Source organism: Arvicola amphibius, chromosome 2 (assembly GCF_903992535.2).
Source record: "Arvicola amphibius chromosome 2, mArvAmp1.2, whole genome shotgun sequence".
NCBI classification, from domain to species: Eukaryota; Metazoa; Chordata; class Mammalia; order Rodentia; family Cricetidae; genus Arvicola; species Arvicola amphibius.
The window spans coordinates 10165518-10193030 of record NC_052048.2 but is presented as its reverse complement, the minus strand read 5'-3'; the positions used below and the strand labels follow the sequence as shown (position 1 = coordinate 10193030).

Below are 27513 nucleotides of genomic sequence, written 5' to 3'. Positions count from 1 at the left end.
TACATTTTTATAAGTGTGTGTGTGTGTGTGTGTGTGTGTGTGTGTGCGCGCAGTGCCTTCAGAGGCCTAAACAGTGTGTCAGATCCCCTGAAGCTAGAGTCCTAGCCAGTTGTAAGGTACCTTATGTGGATTCTGGGAACCCCATCTCAGATTCCCGGAAAGAGCAGAAAGTGCTCTTAGTCACTGATCCGTTTCTTCACCCCCATCTGGCTTTTATTTTTATGATTTATTTAATTATCCTATACAACAAGAAAAGCACGGTTGTGGTTGAATGCGACATGTTCCCGTGCGCTCTTGTGTTGGAACACTCTCGGTGGTGGCAGTGTTCTAGAAAGCCGTGAACCTTCAGGAAGAAGAGCCTCTCCAAAGGAAGTGGGTGGGTTGGTAAGAGCTAGCCTTACCCCGCCCACTTCCTGTCTCCTAGCTGATAACTGACTTGTAGTGTGCTCAAGAAAATCACACTCCTGCTGCCGTGCCCCGACGTGATAGGCTGTACATCTTCTTGAACTGTAAACCAAGACAAACCCCCTTCCCCTACGTTGCTTTTGTCAGACACTTAGTCTGCAACTATAGCCCATTGGAATCTAATAAGTGTGGCTTCAAATTGGAGCTCAGCTCTTTTTTTTTTTTTTTTTTTTTTTTTTTTTTTTTTCTAGGAATATGGCCTCAAGTAGTCGTTTAACCTTTTTAAGGTTTGGTACTTTCTTGTGCAAATGAAGGAAAAGTCTACTTTGGGGAAAGTTGCACGTGATTAGAACATAAATATGGTTAATAATAGGGTCTGGGGAGATGGCTCAGTTGGTTAAGTGCCTGCTTTGCAATTATGAGGTCCCGAATTCAAACCCCCAGAATCCACACAAAAATTGTGGGCATGATGGCATGTCGCAGTGTAGGAAGGTACAGACGGGCTCACTATCCAGCATGCCTAGCCTAGTTGTAAACTTCAGGCCAGGGAGAAATCCTACCTCAGGAGACAAGGAGGGATTGGGGAAATGACTCTGCAAATTAAGAACAATTGCTGCTTTGGGGATGGACCCAAATTTGATTCTCAGCACCCACACAGCTGCCTGTCACTCCACCTTCAGGCTAGATTCTGATGCCTCAGGTCTCTGTGGGCATCTGCACTCACTTGTATGAACTCACACACACACACACACACACACACGCACAAACACCCCCTGCCCATGCACACACACAATTTTATTTTACTTTTAGAAAGTAAGGTGACATCTGAGAAATGACACAGCGTGGTGGCCTCCACACGAATGTACGCATACCTGCTGTGTTTGTTGCTTTCCTGTTGCTGGGATACACCATAACTAAGGCATCTTAAAGAAGAAGTTTATTTCAGCCATGGTTCAGAGGGGAAGCATCCATCATGGTGAGCGAGGCATCATGTTAGCAGAAGCAGGAAGCTAAACTCACATTCTCAACTGTAAACCCAGAGGAGGGAGAGCAAACAGGAAGTGGGACAAGGCCTAAGCTTTCAAATCCTGCCCCAGTGACATTCCACCTCCAGCAAGGCCGAACCTCCTAAACCTCCCCAGACAGTGCTAACAACTGTGGACCAGGTGTTCAAATACCAGAGCCTGGGGGGAGGGGGGGATTGATCATTTAAAACATTACTGTGCACACGCAGGCATACATATCTGAATATGTTCACGCGCATACATATACACACATCTTATAAACTACACAAGATGTTTAATGCCAGAGTTACATTTTAATATCTGCACCTATGCATGGCGGTTTGAGGGCTCCCGCTTATTTATTATCTGCTTTCTTTCCTCTTCTTTATCACCACTGACCACTCTGTCATCTTAGACTAAAGCCCAAGATCTCCATCTTAGGATAAGTGTTCAGTTAAAGATCTGTTTCAATTTCTTCAAAGCACTGAAAGATGCCCCAGGTGTGCCAGTCATTTACACCTCGACGTGGACGTTCATTAAGTCCGTTGTTGATCTTAATGGGGGTTAGAAGGACCAGGAAGGTCTGCAACCCACATAGGAACCAACCCTAAGGCATCAATGAATCATCCTGGGTAGGGAAAAGGGACAAAGAGGAGAACCTGGGGCTGGGAGGCAGTGCTGCTGGTAGAGACAGCAAAACGTAAAACCAGGCTCTGAAAGCAGGAGGATTAAAGTTCAAGATCATCCTTGGCCATGTAGTGAGTTCAAGATCTGCCTAGTTTATATGAGACTGTATTTAAGGAAGGAAGGAAGAGACAGAGGGAGGGAGGAAAAAAGAAAATTCAACAGGAAGCACAGAAACAAACTCTATTGGCATTTTAGTTACTTCCTGTGGTCTAACAGAGACAATTTGTAAATATTATTTTGGTGCAGCTTGCTGGAGGTGAAAGACCGTGGATGGATTTACTCAGAGGTGGACCCAGCCATATGGATCTGTCAGGCAAGAGGTGTCAATGGATGCAAGAGTGTCCTGACTGTGTGGGAGGTAACCAGTCGCCTTTTTATTGGATTTAAAGTCTGCTCCATGGGAAAGAACTCACACCCATGTGTAAACCTAGTGTGTGGCTGGGGCGGGCATGGGCCTCTGAGGGTCTACTGATGTTGCTTTGTTACAGACACGGCTCCTAATGCCATCTAAATGTTTCTGTTTATACGTGTCAATAGTGCTCCTCTCAGTCGTGGTCAGAGAAACCCCTTTTTACATTGGGCAGAGACTCCTAAGGAGTCAAAATGCTGAGAATAAGGGAATGGTGACTGCTCAGCCCTAAAAAGTGTCATTGCTAACAGTCTGTTTGTGTGTGTGCAGACAGTTCTAAGTGGACTCAGTGGGTTAAAAAGCAACAAAAAAGAGGACACGGAAGTGGGAGGGGCATGTGTTGAGGGGTCCAGAGAAGGAGGGAAGAGCTGGATGTGGGTATGATTGAGATATATTATATAAACATACAAAATTATCAAGGAATAAATAAAAATATTTAAATAACTACAATAAGGTAAGCAAGAAAGGCTCAGTGAGTAGGGAAAGATGCTTGCGTTCAATCCCAGGATCCACACAGAGAAAGGAGAGAACCAGCTCCTGAAAGCAGCCCTCTCATACATACATGTATATATACATACACACACAGAGACACATGCATATACATATACATATACATATACATATACATATACATATACATATACATATACTCACACATACAGAGACACATGCACATACACATAGACACACGTGGGCACATATATACATACACACATGCACATATATACACATACATACATGCACACACTCACATAAACATATGCGCACATATGCATATGTACAGAAAGACACATACACATACATACATATATACACATATACATATATACACATACACACACCATGGCAAGTTATGCCTACATACATGCAGCCACACACAATTAAAAAATAAGTAAATTTTATAAAATTTTAAAGCAATAATAACATGAAGGCAGAGAACATTCATTCAATATTCAACAATTTTAAGTATGCAGGAGGCCATGATGGAGGACTGTGATATCGTTTATTAAAATCAGACATTCATGATACATCTTTATTTATCCTTAGCCCCTATTCTCCCGAGAGCTGACTGTCGCACTCCAATCCACCCTCAGTTTATCCGTACACGTGTGTCACTGAGGTGTGTAGGGAGCAGGTAGAGCTCCATTATCTTCTGATTACAGATAGAGAAACGAAAGCAGGGACAGATAAAACAATTCTCTCTGGCCTCACTCCCTGAGGTGGTTGAGCAGGAAACAGACCGGTGGTAACAGATACCTCTTCTGTCTGATAAGGACACTCCCCTCCCACCTCAGCTGGGACCTGCCTTTTTCCCAACCCTGAGAGCTGCTGAGGGAAAGCTGGGGAATTGGAAGGACCTAGAGAGAGAAAAGAAAATGAATACTCCAGTCTCCAGCATCGCTGCAGATGATTGCTGTGGATTCAGAAACTGTAATGAGCCCAGACTTCAGGCTGAAGTTCAGACTGGGTTTTTGTCCACTAGATGAGCATGTCTGTATTACAGAGGACAGCCACGCCTCCCACCAGGCCCTCTTTCAGACAGTTTCCACCCTAGCATTGTGGAGCAAAGCGCCGCCCGCAACTTGCACGCAGGTGACTGCACTACTGACCAATCAAAACCACACGTGGACCACTCCTTAGGAAATGGGCCACACCTTCAGGCAAAACTGGAGCACACCCAACTCTGGCACCCACTCAGCCCCTGAGGCAAGACCTTCGATTTTTTTTTTCTTTCATTTCGAAAGCTGCTGTTTAGAAGAAAGCAAAGGAGAACCTAGCACACACATTTCCACACAAGGGTTAGTAAGAATCTGTTATTTTTGTTTGGAAGTCTGCTTCCTTGTTTCGAGGTGGGGGGAAGAAATGGTAGGTAGTTGTTAAAGATAAATGTTTAAAACAAAATGATTGGGACAAACATGGATGTAGATGAGAGGAACTCCATCAAAAAACTGTGAATCACAACATATAAAGGCTTCATCTGACAAACATTTAGGGCCAGGCCTGGTGCTGCATGCTTTTGACTCCAGCACTTGGGAGGCAGAGGCAGGTTGATCTCTTGAGTCTGAGAACAGGCTGCTCCACATAGTGAGATCCTGTCTCAAAAATAAGCAATTGGTGTGTGTGTGTGTGTGTGTGTGTGTGTGTGTGTGTGTGTACGTGCCCATGTGTGCCTTTGCACCTCTGTGTGTGTATGCATGCATGTGCGTGTGCACATGTGTGTGTGTGCATGTGTGAGCACGTGTAGTAATATTTTATTTGTCGTCTAACAAAGGAAGGTTGCCTGAATATCAGTGTCCAGGGCTAAGTAACTAGTTAGCCAAACCGGCCAGGCAGTGGCAGCACACACCTTTAATTTCAACACTGGGGAGACAGAGGCAGCTGGATCTCTGTGAGTTCAAGGTCACCCTGGGCTACACAAGATTGAATCTGTCTACAAGAGAAATAGAGCTCACACAAAGGTGATTTCGGCACTTGGGATCCCTCATCTTTAATCCCAGCACTAGAGAGGTGGATGTCTGGGCAAAAAGAAGACTGTAAGATGGGAGGAGATAGGAACTCAGATGCAGTCTGGGGATGTGTAGTGATGAGACGAGCAGGCCTGCTATTCATCCCGCCCAGATCCCACACGGCTAGCTTTACACCCGAAATAACAACACACAAATTGTATTATTTTAAACACTGCCTGGCCCATTAGCTCTAGCCTCTTACTGGCTAACTCTCACATCTTTCTTAACCCATTTCTAATAATTTGTGTGGTGGCTTACTGGGAAAGATTCAGCATGTCTGACCTGGTGGCTGGCTTCATGGCGACTGTTCACTTCCCTTCTTCCCAGCATTCTGTTCTGTTTACTCTGCCTACCTAATTTTCTGTCCTATCAAAGGGCCAAGGCAGTTTCTTTATTAACCAATGAAAGTAACACATAGACACTCCTCCATCAGGGATGCAGTGTGAGGATTAGGAGAGAAAGGATCGCCCCTTTAGTGTGAGGATTTGGGAGAGATAAAGGTCTCTGTAGTGGCTGGCTGCACTGCTTCTCTGATCTCTCAGCTTTCACCCCTAATATCTGACTCCATGTTTTTATTATTAAGACTAATTAAAACTCATGTGTTTGTGTGCATGTGCCTGCCTGTGTGCATGCATGTGTGTACTTACAGTGGCATGCGTGTGGAGTTCAGAGGAGAGCTTGCAGGAGATTGGTCTGTCCTTCCACCATGTGTGTGGGTTCTTGTCATTGAACTCGGGTCATCAGGTTTGACCACAAGTGCCTCTACCCACTGAGCCATCTCACAGGTCCCACAGAAGAGGATTTTAACAGTTGGTATAAAAAGACCAGAAGTCAATAAGGACAGAGGAACTTCAAATAATCAGAGTAAGCCTGACCTTTTCCAGGACACGCAGAATATTTACAAGAATTGCTCTCTCAAGAAGTTAGAAAAAGAACAGGAAATTAAATTACAAAGAAACTTCAACTAAAGCAATATTAAAGTTAAGAGATGAAACTGCAGCCTCTGTTACATTGTCTCGTGTTTCTGTTGTTTGGTTTCTAACGACTCAAAATCTAAAAAACATTCTTAGTTCATTGGCCCTAACAAAAACAGGTGTGGGCAAGTTGGTCCCAAGAACCATCACTTTCTGACTTCTATCTAGATCACAAAAGAAAACTGGAAAAAATTATGCCAATAAATTTTAAATTTTAGGTGCTACAGATGAAAACACAAGTCATCAAAGCTACCACAGGAACAGATAATCTAACGGTCTATTAAAGAAACTGCACTCTCAATTTAATTCCTTCCCACAGAGAGAATGACTGGCCCAGATGGCTTTGCTGGTGGATTCCCCCAAACGTTTAAAACAGACTTTTCTAGAGAACAGCAGACCGGGGACTATTTCTCATTATTTCTGAGTGAACTTCATAACCTTGGTATGAAAACATGACAGAAACATTATGGGAAAGATGAAGTCCATGCCAGCGTCTCTCAGAGTACAGACTGAAAAATCTTAAACAAAATTCTTGAAAATCAAATTTAGCAAAATAAAAAAAAAAAATCCAACTTCATTACCGGAGAGCAAAACTGGTGCAGATTTTAAAATATCAATCAAAACAGTTTGTATTAATGGCATAATAGTACATTATGAGATGTGGTGTGCTGATCGGGGAGAGAGCACTGTGATGCTGTGTGCTATGACTTTCACTGCAAAGTCTCAGCAAATTCTGATGGGAGGGGAGTTCTTGGCTTTGACTGGGCATCAACATGAGCTCCACAGCAACATAAGGATGGACACTTTCCTACTGAGATCTGCAATGAGTCTGTAATCAGTGCTGCATTTAGCCTAGGACTTAAGGTGCCAGCATAGAAAGAGAACTGATCATGCAGAACCAAAGAGACAGAGACAGAGACAGAAAGGGAAGGGAGGGAGGGAGGGAAGAAGGGAAGGAAGAAAGGAAAGAAGACAACACTGAGGTTGAGGCAGGAGAATTGCTGTTAGTCCAAGACAGCCTGAGCTACAGAGTAAGACTTCATTTCAAAAAAAAACAATAAATAAAATAATAAATAGTACAGTTGTTTAGAAAATGCAACCGATGGAAACAGATGCAGAGACCCACAGCCAAACATTAGTTGGAGCTCAGGGAATCCTGCAAAAGAGGGGGAGAAAGGACTGTAGGAGCCAGATGGATCAAGATCACCACAAGAAAACCCACAGAATCAACTAACCTGGGTTCATAGAGGTTCACAGAGACTGAACCAACAACCAGGGGGCCTGCGTGGGACTGACCTAAGCCCTCTGCATATGTGTTACAGCTGTGCAGTTTGGTCCTCTTGGGGGACTCCTAAAAGAGGGAACAGGGACTGTCTCTGACTCTTTTACTGGCTTTTGGGACTCTACTCATACTGGGTCATCCTGTCCAGCCAGGGAGGTGGCTTAGTCTTACTGCAACTTGGTATGCCATGTTTTGTTGATACAGGAGACCTGGCCTTTCCTAAACAGAAACAGAGAAGTGGATTGAGCGGGGATGGGGGGGGGAAGGGGGCATAGAGACTGGGAGGAGAGATGGGAGGGTAAACTGAGGCCAGGATATAAAATAAATAAATAAATATTATTAAAGAAAAAATAGTTTAGTACGACCTACTGTCTATAGAGATGAGTAAGCGCTGAGGTGGAGGTATACATGGCTGTGTCCACAGGTCCGACAAGAGACACATCCCCTGTGGTTTTGATTGGGATTGTTGGTTTGTTTGTTTACGGTTCTAGGGACCAAACACAGGGCCTGGACACTTGCTAAGCGGGTGCCCCGCAGAGCCCCACTTCCAGCCCTGAAGAGAGAGCTCGTGGGTTTTTTGGATATTTGTTCTGTTCTCAGACTGAAACACTCAGGTACCTATTAACAGTAAACTGAACAAATGGATTGTAGACTCATTCATAGTGGGCGATTAGAAAGCAGCGTAGAAAAGAAAAAGCACAATTTTGTTAGAAACCTAGGTAACTTTGGCAAATATGGTGAACACAGAAGCCAGTCACAAAAGTCCCCACACTGCATGATCTCATTTTCTATAAAATTCAAAGCAGAAAAAAGATTGGACTGCAGTTTGCCAATGTGTGCTAGTGTTAAAATTCTAAAGAAAAGGAAGGGATCACTAGCGTTGTCTCTGGGGACCATGAGGGGTCGAGCAGAGGCAGATTGGAATCCAGGGTGTGGCAACACCAGCCCTTATTTAAGCAACACGTTTTTGTTTTGTACAACTTGTATATATTTTAATTTCAAATTTTCAAAAGCTTAAAATATGACATAAACCAGTTGCTGGTGTCCAGAGACATGCTACTTCTAGCAAATGGCCTGTCACATTCAGCCCTAGCGTTTTGCACCTTAAACCATCCTGTGCTAAGGGGACACTCTGCATTCTTTGCTAAAGCTATCATCTCAGTGACTTGCCCAGAGACTTCAGACTTGTACAAAGCAGGTTGTAAGGGTTTCGGAAGAGAAAGAACAGCAAACATCTCAAACCACATGTAGTTTTAATTAACACTCCCTAAGTAGAGAAAATACATCAGCTGTTCCATTCATGTGTCTCTTGGGGACTCCATAGGAGTGCTCTGCTTTCACAAGGAGAGCTGCTGGGTGCACATTCAACACAGTGAGGGCCAGCAGCAGAAATTCTGCCCCTGCAGCAGCCACAGTTGGAAGAAGCCCTGAAGACTGGGAAGTTATTGCTGTACCACTGAGTCTCTTGCCACCCTCAACGGGCATCGGGCATAGGGCATGCTGGCTTTGGCAACCTTCGCCTCCTTTGTCATGGCAATTAAGTTATTAAAATTAAAGTGCAGGGGTTAGAGAGATGGCTCAATGATTAAAGGACTGGCAGTACAAAATTGAAGACTGGGGGTTTGGGTCCCCAAAACCCATTTAAAAGCTGGATGGGCATGGGGGTCCTCCTGTAATTCCAGTCGCAGAAAGCAGACACAGAAAATCCACAGAACAAACTGACTACAGAGACTAGAACATCACATACACATAGATCCATCTGTAGGAGAACCTTGAAGGATAAACACCCATCTGGTACCATGAAAAATAAAGAAACCAGTGAATCTACAAGACTACAAGAAGTATGCCGGGCAGTGGTGGCGCATGCCTTTAATCCCAGCACTCGGGAGGCAGAGGCAGGCGGATCTCTGAGTTCGAGGCCAGCCTGGTCTACAAGAGCTAGTTCCAGGACAGGCTCTAGAAACTACAGGGAAACCCTGCCTTGAAAAAAAAAAAAAAAGACTACAAGTATGATCTTTAAGGGTTTTTCTGTTTGTTTTTGGTTATGTTTTGTTTGTTGTTGTTATGGTTTTGGTTTTGGTTTTGGTTTTGAGGTCAGTTAATGGAGAGGCATCCTATGGATATAGGGGTGTTCTGGATTTGACTGAGAGACCCTGACTCAAGGAATAAGGTGAACGAGAGATCTAGGATGTTTTCCAACACCAACCTCATGCCTCTACATGAGCACACATATACACATACAAATGTGCTCATATACCCAAGACATGCAAACACACAAAGAAAATGGGAAATAAATAAATAAATATCAAAGTACAAGCACTTAATAATGAAACTCTTGTAAAATAATTCTGACTTAGTTGATGTTTTGGGGTTTTTATTATTTTTTTTTAAGACCAAGGTTTTGTGTATCCCAGGATGGCCTCAAACTCACTGTGTAGTGGAGAATGATCTGGAACTCTTGATCCTCCTGCCTCCTCCTTCAGAAACTGCAGGGATCATAGGTATGTGCCACCAAGTCCACTTTCTGACCTTGCTGAGAATTGAACCCAGGACTTCATGAGTGCTAGGCAAAGATTCAAGGAGAAAATTTTTTCATTGTACTTTTCTGTAATATTTATATATTTATTGTGCTGGAGGGAGGGGAGGCATGCTCATCTGAGCAGTTAAAGGACAACTTGTAGGAACTGGTTCTCTCCTTCCATCATGGCCAGGGAGGGAACTCAGGTCATCAGTCTTGGCAGGAAGAGCCTTTGCTCACAAAGTCACAGCACCAGCCCCATGGCTGAAACTCATAAGGGTTCAAAACCTATTTCCTGACTTCTCAGCAAGATGCCTTTCCGGTTCACTAACCTCAAAAAGAAGAAAAGCTAAAGGTCATATCTGCATCCGTGTAGCTTTATTGGGTTCTTCAGTTTTAACCATGCCAGATGGATGTTTACCCCCCTGGTGTTACTATGTCTATGTGTGTGGAATATATATAGTGAGGGGAAAGTGTATTCTACACTTTAAAATATTTATTCCCCTTTACTCTCTGCTTTTCTCTGACCCAAACTTCAAAACAGGTAGAGTAAGAGAGAGATCTGTCTACAGCAACAGAGGTCAAGCCAATTAGATTTTTTCTAATTATTAACTTATTTTTTATGTGAATGTTTTGCTTGCATGTATGTGCCCAGTGTCAATGAAGGCCAGATAACAATATGTCCCAAAACTGGAGTTTCAGATGGTTGTGAGCTGCCATGTTGGGGCTGGAAATCAAACCCAGGTGTCTGGAAGAGCATCCATGGCTCTTAACCCCTGAGTCATGTCTGCAGCACTGCCAATAGAAACTTGAATGAGTTCATTACAACTGAACTACAAATTGTAGGTTTTCTGAGGAAAAGATGCCCTCCTTTCTTGTTGTAGTGCAGGCCAGAAGGAATTTCTATGGCCAAAGCTGATAGTTGAGGAAATGTTCTATTTTTGATGCCAGATAGAACAGCATTTTAAAATAAGCTAAATACTAGAGGGTTTCTTAATGAAGCTATTTTTCAGACTACAGGAACCTCCTGGGGAAAGCGATTTGAAGTGACAGAGTTTGACACACTTACATTATAGTAGGGTAAAGCACTCGAGCGCTCCACGAGGAAGCGCTCTCTGTAGAGCTCGTGGGACAATGAGCTGGATGTGTAAGAGGCTGAGAAGAAGTGAACTCAGGAGGCAGGCCTGCTGCTGAATAAGTGTCTTTTTAAATAGAGAGTGGCCATGCTGTCACCCGGTTCACTCTTCTATGGAGAAGAGCATGAATGATCAGGGCAGTCGGAATGAATAAAGCAATCTGTCTCTTCACAGGCCCACCTAATTATGTAAGGTTTTACCCAAGAATGGCACACTTCTATATTCGTTCTCTTTGAACTATGTTTTTAATGTTACAACCCCCAAGACATCCAACCCCCTTCCTCCAACAGATCAGCCTGTCACAGGGAAGTTCTGAATGAACCCAGCTTTGAATTTCAAATGCTTATTTTCAACTCTGCCTTTTTGAGGTGAGACGAATTTGACAGTGACGTCCTCACGCTTCTCCCCTGTGGTGCTGAACCAGCACAACCTTAATTAAGCCTATACAACTCCCCAAAGAACAAATCACTTATTGGGAATCATCAGCTCCACTACAGCAGAAAACCACCTTTCAGAAAACCTTCGCTGAAGAGAACAATTACCATATTCTGTAAACCTATTGATTTCTCTTCATTGTGGAGGTGGCAAATGCAAGCAGAAATACATATTTATTCATTTTGTCTTCTAGAACATGACCTTTGCTCCATGACCCCAAGATTCTGTCCCCTGTGTATGAAAGAAAGGCTGTTTCCAGAGTTTTCCATGAGGGTGACTGATAACTGGCTAGATAAAATTCTGATTAATACCTCTCAATTAGGAGTTCCGTTTACTTCAAGGACATACAATATTAAATACAAATATGTATGTATGTAGGTAGGTATATTTAGTTTTGGCCCCACTGTCTTTTTTTTCTCTTGGTAATTGCTGGCATTTTACACCTGTAACAAATGGCTAATTGAATTAGAGTTAGGAAAATAATGAGAAAGTTCCTAATATAATAATTATAATTCACTTCATAGAACTGAAGGCTGAATAAGGAGGATATGAGGGTGTTGACCAAGGTTCCTGTCCTACCTGGTCCTGCAGTCATTTAGTCCCAAAGAAACACACAGAAGTCTACATTAATTATAAACTGATTGGCTCATTAGCTCAGGCTTCTTATTAACTCTTATAACTTATTTTAGCCCATAATTCTTGTCTGTGTTAGCCACATGGCTTGGTACCTTTTTTGGTGAGGCAGTCACATCTTGCTTGCTCTGTGTCTAGGTGATGACTGTAGACTGAAACTTCCCTCTTCCCAGAATTCTCATTGCCCCGCCTCTACTTCCTGCCTGGTTGCCCTGCCTATACTTCCTGCCTAGCTACTGGCCAATCAGTGTTTATTTAAAATACAAGTGACAGGGTACAGACCACTGTCCCACAGCATGAGGGAATGACTACTGGACCTGGGAAACAGAGATTTGTGGCATGTCAGTAATATTTCTAAAATGCTTAAACATTACTTATTCACAGAAGGCAAATGAAAATGGATGAGACAGGTGGAGACTGGCCTTTATCTATGTGGGGTGTGCAGCCTGCAGCCCAGACATCTGTGACCCCCAACTCAAGAAACTCACACAGCCCCACATAGTCCTACATTTGTGTTTCCAACATGGTAGGAGCCCCCTGTACATCTTTCTTGTTGACATGAGAAAACTATCTGAAATACAAGAAATAAAAAAATATAATGAATCAACTACAATACTCTGTGAAAAGTCTCACCAACACAATGGATCAAGGAGAGGACAGACTATCTGAACTTGAAGACAAGGTAGAGGAATTAGAACAATCTAATGTGGACAAATATTAAAAAAATAAGAAGGTACCAGTGGGCATCCTAGGTTATAACCTGACATTCTAAAAAGATTAAACTTGCAGGTTAATAGGTGAAGAATGAGAACAGGAAGAGGAGGAAGAGGAGGTGGAAGAGGAGGGGTAAGAGGGGGAAGGAATAGGGGAGCAGCAGCTTCTTGCTCTAGGGCAGTGGTTCTCACCTTCCTAGTACTATGACTCTTTAATACAGTTTCTCAGGCTGTGGTGACCCCCAACCATACAATTATTTTTGTTGCTACTCCATAACTGTAATTTTGCTGTGATAAATTGTAATGTAAATATCTGATATGCAGGTTATCTGATATGTGACCCTGTGTAAAAGTCACTCGACCCTCACAAGACGGTCTCTAAAGACACGGCAGAAATTTTCAAAAAAAAAAAATCACAACTGAAAATTTCCAAAGTCAGGAAAATAGATGCAGTCCAGGTGCAGATGGCACTGAGGAACAACCAGACAAAGCCAGAAAACAACCTCCCCTCATCATATTATAATTAAAACACTAAATATGCAGAACAAAGAAAGTGTATAGAAAGCTGCAAGAGAGAAGCATCAAGTCATATGTAAAGACAGGACTGTCAGATAACAGCAGATTATTCAACTGAAACTTTAAAACCAAAGGGCTTGGAATGGTGCGTTTCAAATTCTGAAAGATAGGGGCTGGAGAGATAGCTTGGCAGTTCAGAGCACTGGCTAACCTAGGTTCAATTCCCAGTACACACATGGCAAATCATGCCTGTAGCTCCAAGTTCAGGGGATCTGACACCTTCACACAGACATACATGCAGACAAAACATTAATGTGTATGAAATAAAAATAAATAAATTTTGAAAAATCCTGAAAGATACCAATGGCCAGTCCAGATTACTTTACCCAGCAAAACTTCTGTGATAGTTAAAGAGGAGGAATAACCTTCTATGATAAAAATAGGCTAAAGGAATTTGTGACCACTGAAACATCTCTACGGATGACCATTGAAAGTATCCTGCAGACTGAAAAACTCCAACCCATCCATGGGGCCACAGGAAAGAATAAAGAGTGCCATAATTAACACTAAGCAAGAAGAACAAAGACCCAAGCACCAGAAAAGCCAATAAAATGGCAGGAATCAGTTATAACTCTGAATATTAATGTTCTTAATTTGCCCAATTAAAAGATATAAGTCTGGGTTTGGAGAGATGGCTGAGTGGGTAAAAGAACTGACTTCTCTTCTGGAGAACCTATGTTCAATGGCCAGCACCCACATAGAGACTCACAATTATCTGTAACTTCAGTTCCAGGAGATTCAATACCCTCTTGGCACCAGGCATGATAGACAGACATACATACAGGCAAAATGCCCATACACATAAAATTTAATTTAATTTAAAAAGTACCAATAGAGGTAAAGTCACAGGTCATCCCTGGAACAATAGCAATGAGCAACTTTAACACTGTGTTCTCAGTAACTGACAGGCCATTCTGACAAAGAATAAACAGAGATATCTGAATTAAATGGCATCAAAGATCAAAAGAACAGAACAGATTTCTGCAGATGTCCCATCCAAATGCTGAAGCCCATGAAACTTTCTCCAAAATAGATCATATATTAGGGCACAAACCAAGTCTTAGCAAATAGGCAGAATTGAAATAGTTGCTTGTATTCTACCTAATCATAATGGAATTATGATAGCCAAGAAATAGAATCAGCCTCAATGTCCATCAACTGATGGATAGATGATGAAAATATGCTGTGTTTACAAAGGGAATTTCATTCATCTGTAAAGAAGGATGAAATTTGCAAGGAAAAATGAAAGGAACTGGAAAATATTATACAGAGTGAAGTAAGCCAGGCCCAGGAGGGAAAATGCTGAATATGTGGTCCTAGCTTTGAATTCTCAGAGTTTTATGTTTAATTTGGAGTATCTGTGAAGGTCAGAAAGCCAAGAAAGGACTCGTGAGGGAGGGGAAGAGGTATTTATTAAGGGACAAGGGGATAGCAGAACCCATATGCTATGGGAGTGGGAGTCAGTCAGTTAAAAGCTTAATTAGAGAGAGACTGGGATGGGGGACAGGAGAGAGGAGGGGAATGGGATAGATTAGCCAAATCTGGGGATGTGTGGAAACCCACTACTTTGTAGACTAACTTCCCCCGTGGTTATTAAATAAAAATCTCAGTACCGGGCCCGTAAACAACACAGTCTATTGTCATTGTGTTTGATTGTCCACAAGAACTAGATGGTAAGACCCTGTTGCCAAGATACAACTTACTTTGATTGTTGGACACAGAGAAATGAAGCTAGAACTAACCAGAAACTTCCTCCCTGTTGTTTGGCTTGGGAGAAAAATGGCCAATGTTATCCCTCAGCAGCAAGTCCCAAATGCCAAATCCTGGCTGGCTGAGCAACATGGGCCCACACATGCACCAGGGACACAAAAGTCACGGAGTAACTACCTGCTTTTGAGCTGGATTTGAGCCCTGCTCTGCAGAAGGGAATTCATGTCTGTCTGGTACGAAAGGCCTAGTCAAAAGCCCATGTCTAGAGAGGTCACGGGCCCTATGAGGCAGCCTGCTATAGTTTTGCTAAGTGAACACGTTGTCAAACTACCTTTTGAGCATATGTATGCACGTGGGTCAGCGCTACCCTCTATCTTGCCAAGAGAAGCTTCCCTCTGCAGTGTCCAGCAATTAATGCAGCAGAGACTCCGAACGTGTGAAAAATGTTTGACTATTGAGTGCTCAACCCTAAGTGGGACATCTTTATCAACAAGCACCATTCCTCCATCCCACCACCCCATCACCTCACCACCCCATCACCCCAACACACCATCACCCCAAAACCCCTCCAACCCACCACCCCACAACCCCATTACCCCACCACCCCACCACCCCTCCACTCCACCACTCCAGCGCCTCACCACTTGACACAAGACTCTGGGAACACAGAGGGACAGGGAATGGAAAGAATATAGGAGATGGGAACGAGTCCTGCCTGTGGAATGTCTTCCGGATGTGTGGCCTGGCCTTTGCACTCATGAGCACATGGCAGCTATAGTTACCTGCCCAAGATTAAAACTATAAGGCAACAGTAACTGGATCTAGTGGGTTATCATTAAAAAAAAAAAAGAGGAGGGGCTGGAGAGATGGCTCAATGGTTAAGAGCATTGCCTGCTCTTCCAAAGGTCCTGAGTTCAATTCCCAGCAACCACATGGTGGCTCACAACCATTTGTAATGAGGCCTGATACCCTCTTCTGGCCTGCAGGCATACATGCAGACAGAATAAATACTGTATACATAATAAATAAATAATTTTTAAAAAGAGGACACGAAGATGGGAGGGGTTGTTGAGGAGGTGTGGGAGGGAGAATTGGAGGTATGTATGATTAAGACACATTAGTCATATATATTACATATACATATATATATATTTGTCAAAGAATAAATAAAAGATTTTTTTTCTATTTTTTAAAGCAATGGAAAGGACTACTGTGAGAGAGACCTAGGAAGGAACAGTGAGAGCAGATCTTAGATAACCATGATTACAGGCTTAGTGATCGTGACATCAAATCTCTCCTCTCAAGTCTTGCTCTTCCATGGGGGTGTGGGAGGCAAGAGTTTGCTTCCATATCATCTTGGTGCTGGAGGAGAAAATGTGGCTTCTGTGACCAATGAGTTGTCAGCACAGCTACCGTGCAAAACTGAGACCTGTGTCTTCGCAAATGCGTTTGTCACCTGTGTTGCTTGAAAAGCTCTGTGACCCAAGGTGGGAGGCAATATTCATAGAGGAAACCCAAGTGCATTCTTTGCCCAGGAAGTGAACTACCTGCACTCCAACTGAACAGTAAAAATATGCACAAAAAAAATGAAAGTGATTGTCTCGTGCCGCTGCACCTTGCAATTGTCTCCTGTAAGCTCTATGTGACTGTGTCCGGATTTGAAGCACTGAGAACTGTAGTGAGTGGGTTTGGAACCCATCAAATCATCGCCGTAGCCCATCCACACCAGGCCAGTCTATTGCCAACCTTTTAGTGCTAGTAAAGTGACTATTAAGACATGAATATTTAATTCATACATAATAGCAAGCCCTTCTGTCCGATTGTTTTTACAGTTGTGACAGTTTCAGAGGGAACTCATGGGTACGATTGATTTGGATGTGGCAATAAAGCAGCCACCTGTCTCTGCTGTGACCGCCAGAGCATCTGAAATTTCCCTCTTGCCTGTATAAACTTGGAGACGAGACTCTGCTCCCACCATTTATCCTGGATTCTCTCAACCATTGCTCTTGTTAAGAAAATTCATAAATGACAGTTAAAAAAAAAGCGCAAATGATTGCAAGATGGGGATTCTTCCTTGTCACAGGCTCTTCTTTTTGGGTCACCAACCAGCTCCAAAATCATGGCACAGACTTTTTTAATTTATTTTTTACATACCAATTCCAGTTCCCCCTCCCTCCTCTCCTCGTACTCCCCCCCAACACCTTCCCTCCACCCCATCCCCCATCCAATCCTCAGTGAGGGATGACACAGAAACTTCTTAGTTATGAATGCTCGGCCTTAGCTCAGCTCTTATTTTAATCTGCTTCTCTTTATCTACGTTTGCCTCAGGGTTTTTCACCTTTCTTTCTTTCCTTCTGTATGTATGTATGTATTTATGTATGTATGTATGTATGTATGTATGTTCTACTTTCCTGTTCCTTGTGTCTGGCTGGCTGGCGATTGCCTGGCTTCTGACCACCAGCAGGTCTGTCTCTTTCTCCATTGTTCTTTTCTCCTTCAAGTCTAGATTTCTTCTCCTATTTATTCTCTCTGTCCACCAGCCCCGCCTATCTGTATTCTGCCTAGCTATTGGCCAGGCAGTTTTCTTATTAGACCAATCAGGTCCCTTAGGCAGATAAGGTGAAACAGCAACACATCTTTAAATCATTGAACAAATGCAGCATAAACAAGTGTAACCTATCTTTATTTCATTAACAAAGGCAGCAGAGACAAATGTAGCACCCCTTCACATAGCTAAAGTAATATTTTCACATAAACAATGTAACACATCCTTGACTAGTTAAAATAATATTCCACAGCACTTTCTCAATAGCCTTTTGAGTCAGCAGGTATCTATATTTACAGTATATATAATGTGTATGTGCATAATGTCTTTAAGAAGTAGATACACTTCACTAGGCATAGTGTTTCAGAACATTCTAGGCCCACCAGTCTCAGGCATCCCTCTTCCCTTGCCCACTCACTAACCCTCTGACCCTCTAAAGTCCTTTCTTCACGGTTCACACAGAAGGGCATCAGCCTCCTAGATCTACTAGAACCAGACATGGTATACACCTGTTGTTGGAAGATGGAGGTGGAATGACAGGAGTCCAAAGTCACTCTCAGTTCATAACCCTTAGAAGCTGTGGTGGTTTGAAAGAAAATGACCCCCAATGGGAGTGGCACTAATAGGAGGTATGGCTTTGTTGGAGTGAGTGTGAACTTGTTGGAGGAAGTGTGTCACTGTGGAGGCAGGCTTTTGAGGTCTCATATGCTCAAGGCAAACCCAGTGTCTTAGACCATTTCCTGTTGCCTCCTTATCAAGATGTAGGACTCTCAGCTCCAGCACCATATCTGTACATACACCACCGTGTTTCCTTATGATGATAATGGAAAAAGCCATCCCATTTAATGTTTTCCTTTATAAGGGTTGCCATGGTCACAGTGTCTCTTCACAGCAATAGAAACACCAATTAAGAGAGAAGTTGGTATCAGGGACTGGGGTGTTGCTGTGATGAGCCTGACCATGCTTTTTGTTTTGAGAAATTGGGATTTGGGTACTTTGGGTTATAAAAGCGGCAGAATGCTTTAAACACTGGTTACTGGGTCATTTTAATAGGAACACAGACACTGGTAGTGCTAAGAGTGATTTGAACTGTGGGGGACCAGCTCAAGAGGTTTCCGAGAAGAAGAATTTTAGTGTGTTTGGTTTGCCTAGAGATCTTTCTCGTGGTGTTCTGGTGAAGAAAGTGGCTGGGTTTTGCCCTTGTCCAAAGAGTCTGCCTGAGGCTAAAGTGAAACATTCGGACTGATTTCTTTAGCAGAAGAAATCTCCAAACAGCCTAGTGTAGACTCTGCCATGTGGTTACTAGTATTCATGCTTATAAAGATTTATAGTGAAAAGGAGCAACCTGAGGAGAAAAGGAGAACCAGGAAGTGGAATGGAGATAAATCCTGGGCTCAAGGAGATAAACAGATTAAGAAATTGATTAAAGGGATTGGTGAGCTCAGGGCAAGAGCCTACCCAACTCAGTTTCCAATTTGTGAAAAGAAATTAAAGAAAGACTTTGATCTGGATTTGGTGGTGCACACCTTTAATCCCAGGACCAGGACTCAGAAGGCAGAAGCTGGAGGAACTCTGACTTTGAGGCCAGCTGTGGTCTACAGAGCAAGTTCAAAGATAGCCAAGTTTAGGCAGTGAAGGAAACCGTGGAAAACAGAAAGCTAGTGAAGATGTAATTAAACAAGAGGACCTTGTTCCAGCCCCAGCAAGCGGCAGAACTTGGCAGCTTAAGCTATGTGGTTCTGGCTGTAGCATTAAGGACAGAAGAAAGGGGCTATGGAATTTGTCTTAGTGACTAAGGAAAACTCCTGACGTCAGGCATGTCTGAGAGGTGTCCAGGAATGGAGGCCTAGAGAAGCCATTGTGTGAAGCTGTGAAGTTGAAGCTTGGATTGCCTTGGAGACCCCAAGACGTTGGATATGCCAGAGGTATAGGATATCTGCCAAGAAAAGCTGCTAACAGGGAGTAGAACCAGCTCAAGATAAAAGAAATGTGTTGCAATCAACAAAGTTGAACAGAAATGGGGATCTGAAGAGCGGTTTGATATCAGGCATGGAAATACAGAGTTTGGAGTTTGCTCAGCTGGTTTTCCATCTTGCTTTGGTCCAGTATTTCTTCGCTATATTACCTTCCCTATGTTTTTAATGGTAATGCATATTCTATGACATTGTATGTTGGAAATATGTGATCTATTTTTTATTTTATGGGGGATTACAGTTAAGACTGCATGAATCTCAGAAGAGACTCTTTGAACTTTGGACTTTAAAACATTGTTGAGACTGGGACAGATTGTGAGGACTTGAAGTTAGACTAAATATATTTTTGTATTATGATATAGTTACAAGCCAGATAGTGGAAATGTGGTGGTTTAAAAGGGAGTGGCACTATTAGTAGGTATGGCTTTGTGGGAGTGTGTGTGGCCTTTTTGGAGGAAGTGTGTCACTGTGAAGGCTGGTTTTGAGATCTCTGATACTCAAGCCAAATGCAGTATCTCAGATCACTTCCTGTGGACTGTGTATTAAGATATTGGGCTCTCAGCACCATTGCCTATGCACTACCATATCCCACCATGATGATAATGGACAAAACCTCTGAAACTGTAAAACACCCCCATTAAATGCTTCCCTTTGTAAGAGTTGCCATGGTCATTGTGTCTCTTCACAGCAATAGAAACCCTAACTCAGACAGAGACTAGCCTAAGACATGTGAGACCTTGTCTCACAAATGAAGGGAGGATGGATAGTTTTGTGCAGAATGAACTAGGATGAAAAACTAAGAGTCAGAAAAAGAGAGAGAAATCTGAAGCTATTATAGCCGCTAGCTCAAGAGAGATATATGGACCCGACTTGTGACAGGTACTTTGCCAGGAAATGGACATACCAAAAGTGTAATGTCTGACCTCCAAGGTCCAGGGGGAAATAAACCTGTGTAAACATTCCTTTAGGAGACTTGGGAAGCCATGTTGGAGAAAACTACCCCAGATGTGCGCTGATATTGGTCAAGTTCCTAGGCTGGGGCTTTAATCACCGGTTCCTTAACATGTGACCTTATTGTCAAGTAGAACGGTTAAAGATAACTGTATTTCAGAAGAGGCCATTCTGGTTATGATTAGGATGGTCAGCCAACATGCTTACATATGATGAGATGATCATGACCCCTGTGATCAACAAAGCAAGGAAGACAAAGACTGCCAGAAACCCAGCGGAATCTAGAGAGGAGGCCTGGAACACATCCTTCCTCCCAGGCCTCAGACAGAACCAAGTGCTGCAGACACCTGTACACGTAGCTTCCAGAACTCTGACAAGATAAATGCCTCTCATCCAAGTCACTCACTGTGTACTAGTTGGTTACAGCTACTGGGAAAAATTGCACCTGTGCCTTCGTAACCATTCCATAAATGATCTTGTTTGGTTGTTTGCTCAATTCCACAAATGCTATAGAAATGCAGTTGCAAGTCCATAAAAGAACCTCTAGACAGAACACTCTACAAAGCACCCCAAGGCTTAGGAAGAAAAATTGTATCTATGAATTAATGAGTGTAAGACCAAAAACAAATAATTTCTCTCCTGTTTATTTCCAAATCTTATTCCATTCTCTGGAGCCATTCACAAAACTTGTCATTTGTAATGACTCATTTGGCGACTTTCCACTCAACTCAACTTCAAGTCATTTGTTTCTCGTCTGCCAGTTCAGCTCCACCCCAAGCACCAAATTATAAGATATTCCTGTTATGAGAATGTTCAATAAGCTCTCTTCCCGTGGGGTTAATCATCTAATCTGCTTGGACAGTGATCAAACACTGTCCTATTAAATGAGATATTTTGGGTTTGCTATGTTTTGTTTGCTTTTTTTTTTTTATGGCCGAAGCCCCACTTTTTGGGCCTGACCCAACTGCCAGGTCACATTGGCAGCCTTAGGTCCACCTTCCAAAGACGCCGTCTCATGGCTTTCCTGGTAGTTTATTCTATGGCTGGCACCTGCCCTGACCATCTGTGCCCGCTTGATGGCTCTGCCCAGGTTCTGGATCCTTGCCTTCTCGGCTCTGACCTGTCTAGCCACTGACTAAACCCCGGTTCTGACCTAGTTATGTCACAAGAGCAGCAAAGGCTCATTAGGCAAAATCTATTTCCTTCTGGTCAAGAGAACAAAATATCTGGCCTGAGCAGAGACCTAACATACCAAGTTACCTGAAACATAAAAGCTAATCGAGGTGGGCCAGTCAGTTACCGGGGCAACGGACCACCCTCCTTCACCTTAATGGCACTGAAGGAAGAGGCAGAATAGTTATCCCTTTGATGACATGGTGGACTCTTCCTTCCCAGGATTCCCCATCCCAGCATAGTTGATTACAAAGCAGCAGATTACAATTCGTAAGCCTTCCCACTTTTCTGAATCACCCATAAACATATTGCTTTTCCTTTCTTTCTCTTTTCTAAGCACATGGTCTCCGACTCCTTGGGCTTCACTCTTCCTCTAGTGCTCGCTTCCCTATCACGTGACTGTTCGCCCATCGTGTGGCTGACCTCCTTGCTATACTAACACAATCAGCGTGGCCTCGTTTCTCCCTCTTTCACGAGCTGATGAGATTTACAGCTCGTGCGCCCTGGTTTCCTTTTAAATCCTAACAGAATTGTCCTTGAGATTCCTTTTGAGTCCATTCTTAAATTATTTACTAGCAAAGCTAAGGATGTTGATAGGGAACCCAAATTTCTCCCCAGTAACATACGTTGATTATGTGGACTCTCCCAAACCTCCAGGAACCGTTGCCTTTCTACTGCACTGTGGACATTTTATTTTCAGTTTCGTGTCTATTTGCTTTTAAGACAGGGACCCGTGTGGTGCAGCTTGGTGGCAAATCTACTAAGTAGCCAGTGGTTACCTTGAACTTCTGTTCCTCTCACCTGTACTTGAGATTACAGGTTTGTGACATCATACCTGGTTACATCCAAGGTTCTGCATGCCAGACAATTACCTCAACAGCTGAGCTATATCCCTCACCTCATCTTCCATTTTTAAACATGTAACTTACTCTTGACCACTTGGAATTCCGTCAGTGCGAGCTAAGTTGTGCTATGGTGACATGCACAGCACAGCTCTGCAGCAGAAAAGAGTCAAAGCTTCTTTTCTATCTTACACTATATTTTGAGAAAGGATAGAAAGACGTGTAAATTACAGGGACCCAAGAAGGAAGCCGAGCTTCCTCGCCTAGTCTTATTGAAGCCTCTCCAAGTCTGTTTCATAAACGGTCCTGAAATTATTTTCAGTGTCAAGGCTATAAATCCTAGCCTTAGCTTCAGATTAGGTCCCTAAAACTCTCAAGCAGAAGTCCTCAGGGTAGCAGTGGGGAGATGAGCCTGTACCCCGAAACACTGAGGTTTTAATAATCATACTTAATCAGCTGGTGTCAGTTAAGAGTCAGCTCCAAAGAGTCCACTCACCCTTCTTCTGCTCTCCCTGAGACCTAAGTGTGTGGGCCAGCCATGATAAGCTAAGTATGGATAGGTCATCCAAAGGAAGTTCTTTACTTCCAACCATTATCACCTGCCAGAGTAGAACTGGCCCTCTACAAATTTAATAAGAGGCCCCAGTCTCAGTTTACTCTGAAGCAATACCTGGTAGCAGGAAAGAACAACAAGCTGAGATAACCCACCACCACCCAAGAGCAGATCATTCAAAGGAAATGCCTGGCATTCCAAGCGCTGTAGATAGGATCACCTGCCAGAGCACTTTCACCAGGACACCCTAGACAAATGTCAGTCAGTCAGGGGTCCTGAACCTCAGAGACCCCTCACCCCCTCCTTTACTACTATAAAAACCCAATTCTCCTTGAGTGTGGGGCTCTCCGGTTATTCCAATACATTGGACATGTGGAGAGACCAAGTTCGCAAACTTGATTAAAATAAAGGCTCTTTGCTTTTACGTAAGGGACTCGGTTTCCTTGTTGGCCTTGAGGGCACTTCGTGGATTTGGGCTTAACAGTAGGCATCTGGAAATTGCCAAGAGTGGGGATCAGGAAAAGAGCTCCAAGCTCATGGTCTGCTCTGTGGATGCTCAGGTCTAACAGAAACGAACTTCACTTCCCCCTCCACTCAGTTCACCTCTCTGAGAAGGAGGAAACCGGGGCTAAGGGCTCCAGTACTGGATAATGACTTTGTTTGCTGTTGTTTTTGAGTCAGGGTCTCGTTATCCCTGCTAGCCTCTCACTCACTATGAAGGAGGATGACCTTGAAGTCCTGATCCTCTTGCTTCCCCCTCCCAGGTATTAGGACTACAAGCATACGCCATCAGGCCTGGTTCTGACAGTGATTATTTAAGCTGAGCTTGCATATTATCAAGGTCTTTCTTCTTGTTCACAGATTTCCAGATTAAAATAACATGACCACAGAGTGTTCACCAGTTACTAAACCTGAGAAATATTAGTCCAAGAATGAATATTCTATAATGAAATAAAATGTTTCCTTTTCAAGAGTCATTTAATGTGTCTCAAATTTCCCACAATATTGTGCGTGTGTGCCTGTGCGTGTATGTGTGTGAGCGCGTGCATGCACGTGCGCAGCCGTGTCTGTGTGTCTGTGTCTGTGCACGGTACTGGGGCTGGGGTGGAGGCCAGAAGAGGGCATTGGGTCCTCTGGAGCTAGAGTGGCAGGAATTTTTGAGCTGCCAGATGTGAATTATGGTCCTCTACAAGGAGCAGCATCTGCTCCTAAACACTGAGCCATCTCTCCCTCTCCATCTTGGTAATACTTTGGTTTTACTCAATCCAAGCGATCTAATTTCTTTACTACATTTCTTTCCTTACTAAAATGTAGTACTAGCCTGAGGGAAATAGTGGGTGAATGTTACTTTGCATCTTTTAGTGACCTACCACCCTATAAGAAAGGGCTAAAGCGGTGAAGAAGGAAACCCGGGAGTTGGACCACCTCTCTTTTCCTCAGGCTGCCGGGAAGATGGCGGACATTCAGACCGAACGTGCTTACCAAAGGCAGCCCACAATCTTCCAAAACAAGAAGCGTGTTCTGATTGGAGAGACCGGCAAGGAAAAACTCCCTCGGTACTACAAAAACATCAGTCTAGGCTTCAAGACACCCAAGGAGGCCATCGAGGGCACCTACATTGACAAGAAATGCCAGTTCACTGGCAACGTCTCCATCCGAGGTGGGATCCTGTCCGGTGTTGTGACCAAGATGAAGATGCAGAGGACCATTGTTATCCACCGGGACTGTCTTCATTACATCCGAAAGTACAATCGCTTTGAGAAACGCCACAAGAACATGTCTGTGCACCTGTCCCCGTTTCAGGGATGTGCAGATCGGCGACATTGCCACTGTGGGAGAATGCAGGTCCCTGAGCGAGACTGTGCGTTTCAATGTGCTCAAGGCCACTAGGGCTGCTGTCACCAAGAAACAGTTTCAGAAGTCCTGAGAGTGCTTTGGCCAGCTCCCTAAAACAAATAAAGTTATTTTCTGGCAAAAAAAAAAAAAAAAAAAAAAAAAAAAAAAAAAAAAAAAGAAAGGGCTAAAGCTTGCTTTCCTATTCATTGGTTCATTAAAAGATTTAATATAGAACAAAGAAAGAACCATTGGCTTTGGTAATCTGAGGATGTATTTTAAGTAAGAGCCAAAGAGTATTTCCAGGTTTGATAAAACTATGCTCACACATTTCGGTAAGATACCCTTTAGTACTAACATCCACAGTGAAGGAAGCTGGGGCAGGAGGTCCACCAGCCACCGGCAAAATGAAGGAAATTCATTCCGGGAGGCGGGTGTTGAGTTCAGCCCTTGCATGCAGGTGCTGGGTAGTCTGTGAGGCCTGTGAGGCTTTCTTTACTCGGGTTGCCTGGGTCTGGGCATCCAGAAGCTTAATCCTTTTGCCCCACCCTACCTAGGGACCTGGGACTGTACACGCTAAGAGTTTACCAGAGCTCAGGTTGCCTTAGGGAGATGGGAGCGGAGCTACAGGAAAGCAAGGGTAATCCCCCTGTGCTGCGGCAGCTTCTGAGATTTGGCTGTCATTTATTTCCCACAGATAACTCAAACTTTGCCGTGACTGTTTCTAAAAAAAAAAAAAAAAAAAAAAAACCTCAGAAATATTGACCTGCGTAATGAACTAACTTTGCCACAAACGCTTAAATTACGGACACCTTTCCAGAAGTCTTCTCTGTGAAAATTTTATCAGTGGAGATGGGAAATTTCAATGGATTGCAACTTGGAAAATTTATTGCCTCCTTTTTTTTGTAAATCTATAATTCTAAAATTGACTTCAAAGGATAGCTTTTTAGACTCACACATTATGAGTTAACTGCGTTTATCTTTGTCATACGCCTTATAATTAGATATAATTGTCTAATTGTGACTTCATATAAAATAATGACATAACTGAATTGAAAAGTATTCACCAAAAATAAAAAATAATTCACTCTTACATTTGTGTGTGTGTGTGTGTATGGGTGTGTATATGTGTATGATTGTATATGTGTGTATATGGGTGTATGTGTGTGTATATTCATGCGTATGTGTGTTTGTATATGTATGTATATGTTTATGTGTGTCTATATATGTATATCTGTGTGTATGTGTGTATGTATATGAGTATGATTGTATATGTGTGTATGTTTATGTGTGTCTCTGTGTGTGTATGTGTATATATATATATATCTGTGTGCATGTGTGTATGTATATGAGTGTATGTTTATGTGTATATATGTGTGTATGTGTGTGTTTGTGTGTCTGTGTGTATATGCATATGTGTGTATGTATGTGTGTTCTTGTATGTGTGTGTTTGCATATTTATGTGGGTATATGTATGTATACGTGTGTGTGTATTTGTGTATATTGCATATGTGTGTATGTGTGTGTGTGTTTTACAGGCTTTTAAAAAAAGAAGCTGTCTTTTTAGAGCTATACAATAATACAAAATCCCTAAGGCCATTCATCATGGTAAAAAAAATTTAATTCAACAATTTATGCAAAATGAACCCTGCTTGTAGCTCTATTCTTTGCAGGCTTCTTTCTTCTTAAACATGACATCCAAGTCTCTACTCTTTTGTAGTTTTTCTCTCTATTTAGAAAGGATTAGGTGACATTTTCTTAGCAAATTATGAATTTTCGGCATTAGACATTTGCTTTCCCATGCCTTCTACTGTTTCAGAGTATTATTTTCCTCTATTATTCCTTCCTTTCCTTCATTCCTCAGTAAGCCTTCAGCCAGGCTCTTTCATGTTGCCTCCGATTTTCGAGCCAAAAACATACTACCAGGTGTGCCAACTCCTGAAATACAGAGTTTTCCGGAACCTTCTTTACTCCTAGTTGCCATTAGTCACACACACACACACACACACACACACACACACACACACCAGCCAGGCCAAGCAAGCTGAAATGCCACTCACCTCGCTCCAGAAGCCTAGCCGGGCCTGGAGCAGAATGGGACTGGTGTTCCCAGTATGAGCTAAGCTGACTGACTGCTGATGTAAAACAGACCTAACCAGTGTTTCTCTGAAAAATATAAATAAATGAAGCAAAAAAGTGGGCATAGTCATTCACACCTTAATCCCAGCACTTGGGAAGTAGAGGCACGAGAACCCAGAGTTCAGTGTCATCTTTGACTACACAGTGAGTCTGAGGACAACCTAGGATCCTGTTGACCTGTGTCCCTGTGTCTTTCTTATGTGTATGAGTGTGTATGGAGCATGGGCCTGTATGTATGTGTGTTCACATGTGCACTGTGTGCACGCACCTGTGAAGAGGTCAGAGGTCGATGATGGGTGTCGTCCCCATCACTGGTGGAGTCTCTCCCTTCACCCCAGACCTCTCTGCTGCCCTCAGCTAGGGAGTTGGCCTGCTCAGCAGAATCCCGACTCTGCCTCCCCAGCACCTGAGTTACATCCCAGCATTCGTAGGGTTGCCGGGGATCCCAACACTTGCTTAGGCAGCAAGTACTTTCTCCCCATTTACACCCTCCCCATGGTTTTCCCTAGACAAGG

At 43.1% G+C, this 27513-nt stretch overlaps 1 pseudogene; it reads left to right on the top strand.

Annotated features, from left to right (window-relative positions):
• The first annotated feature begins 24478 nt into the window (after nucleotides 1–24478).
• Nucleotides 24479–24953, top strand: LOC119806500 (annotated as a pseudogene).
• Nucleotides 24954–27513: the final 2560 nt, after the last annotated feature.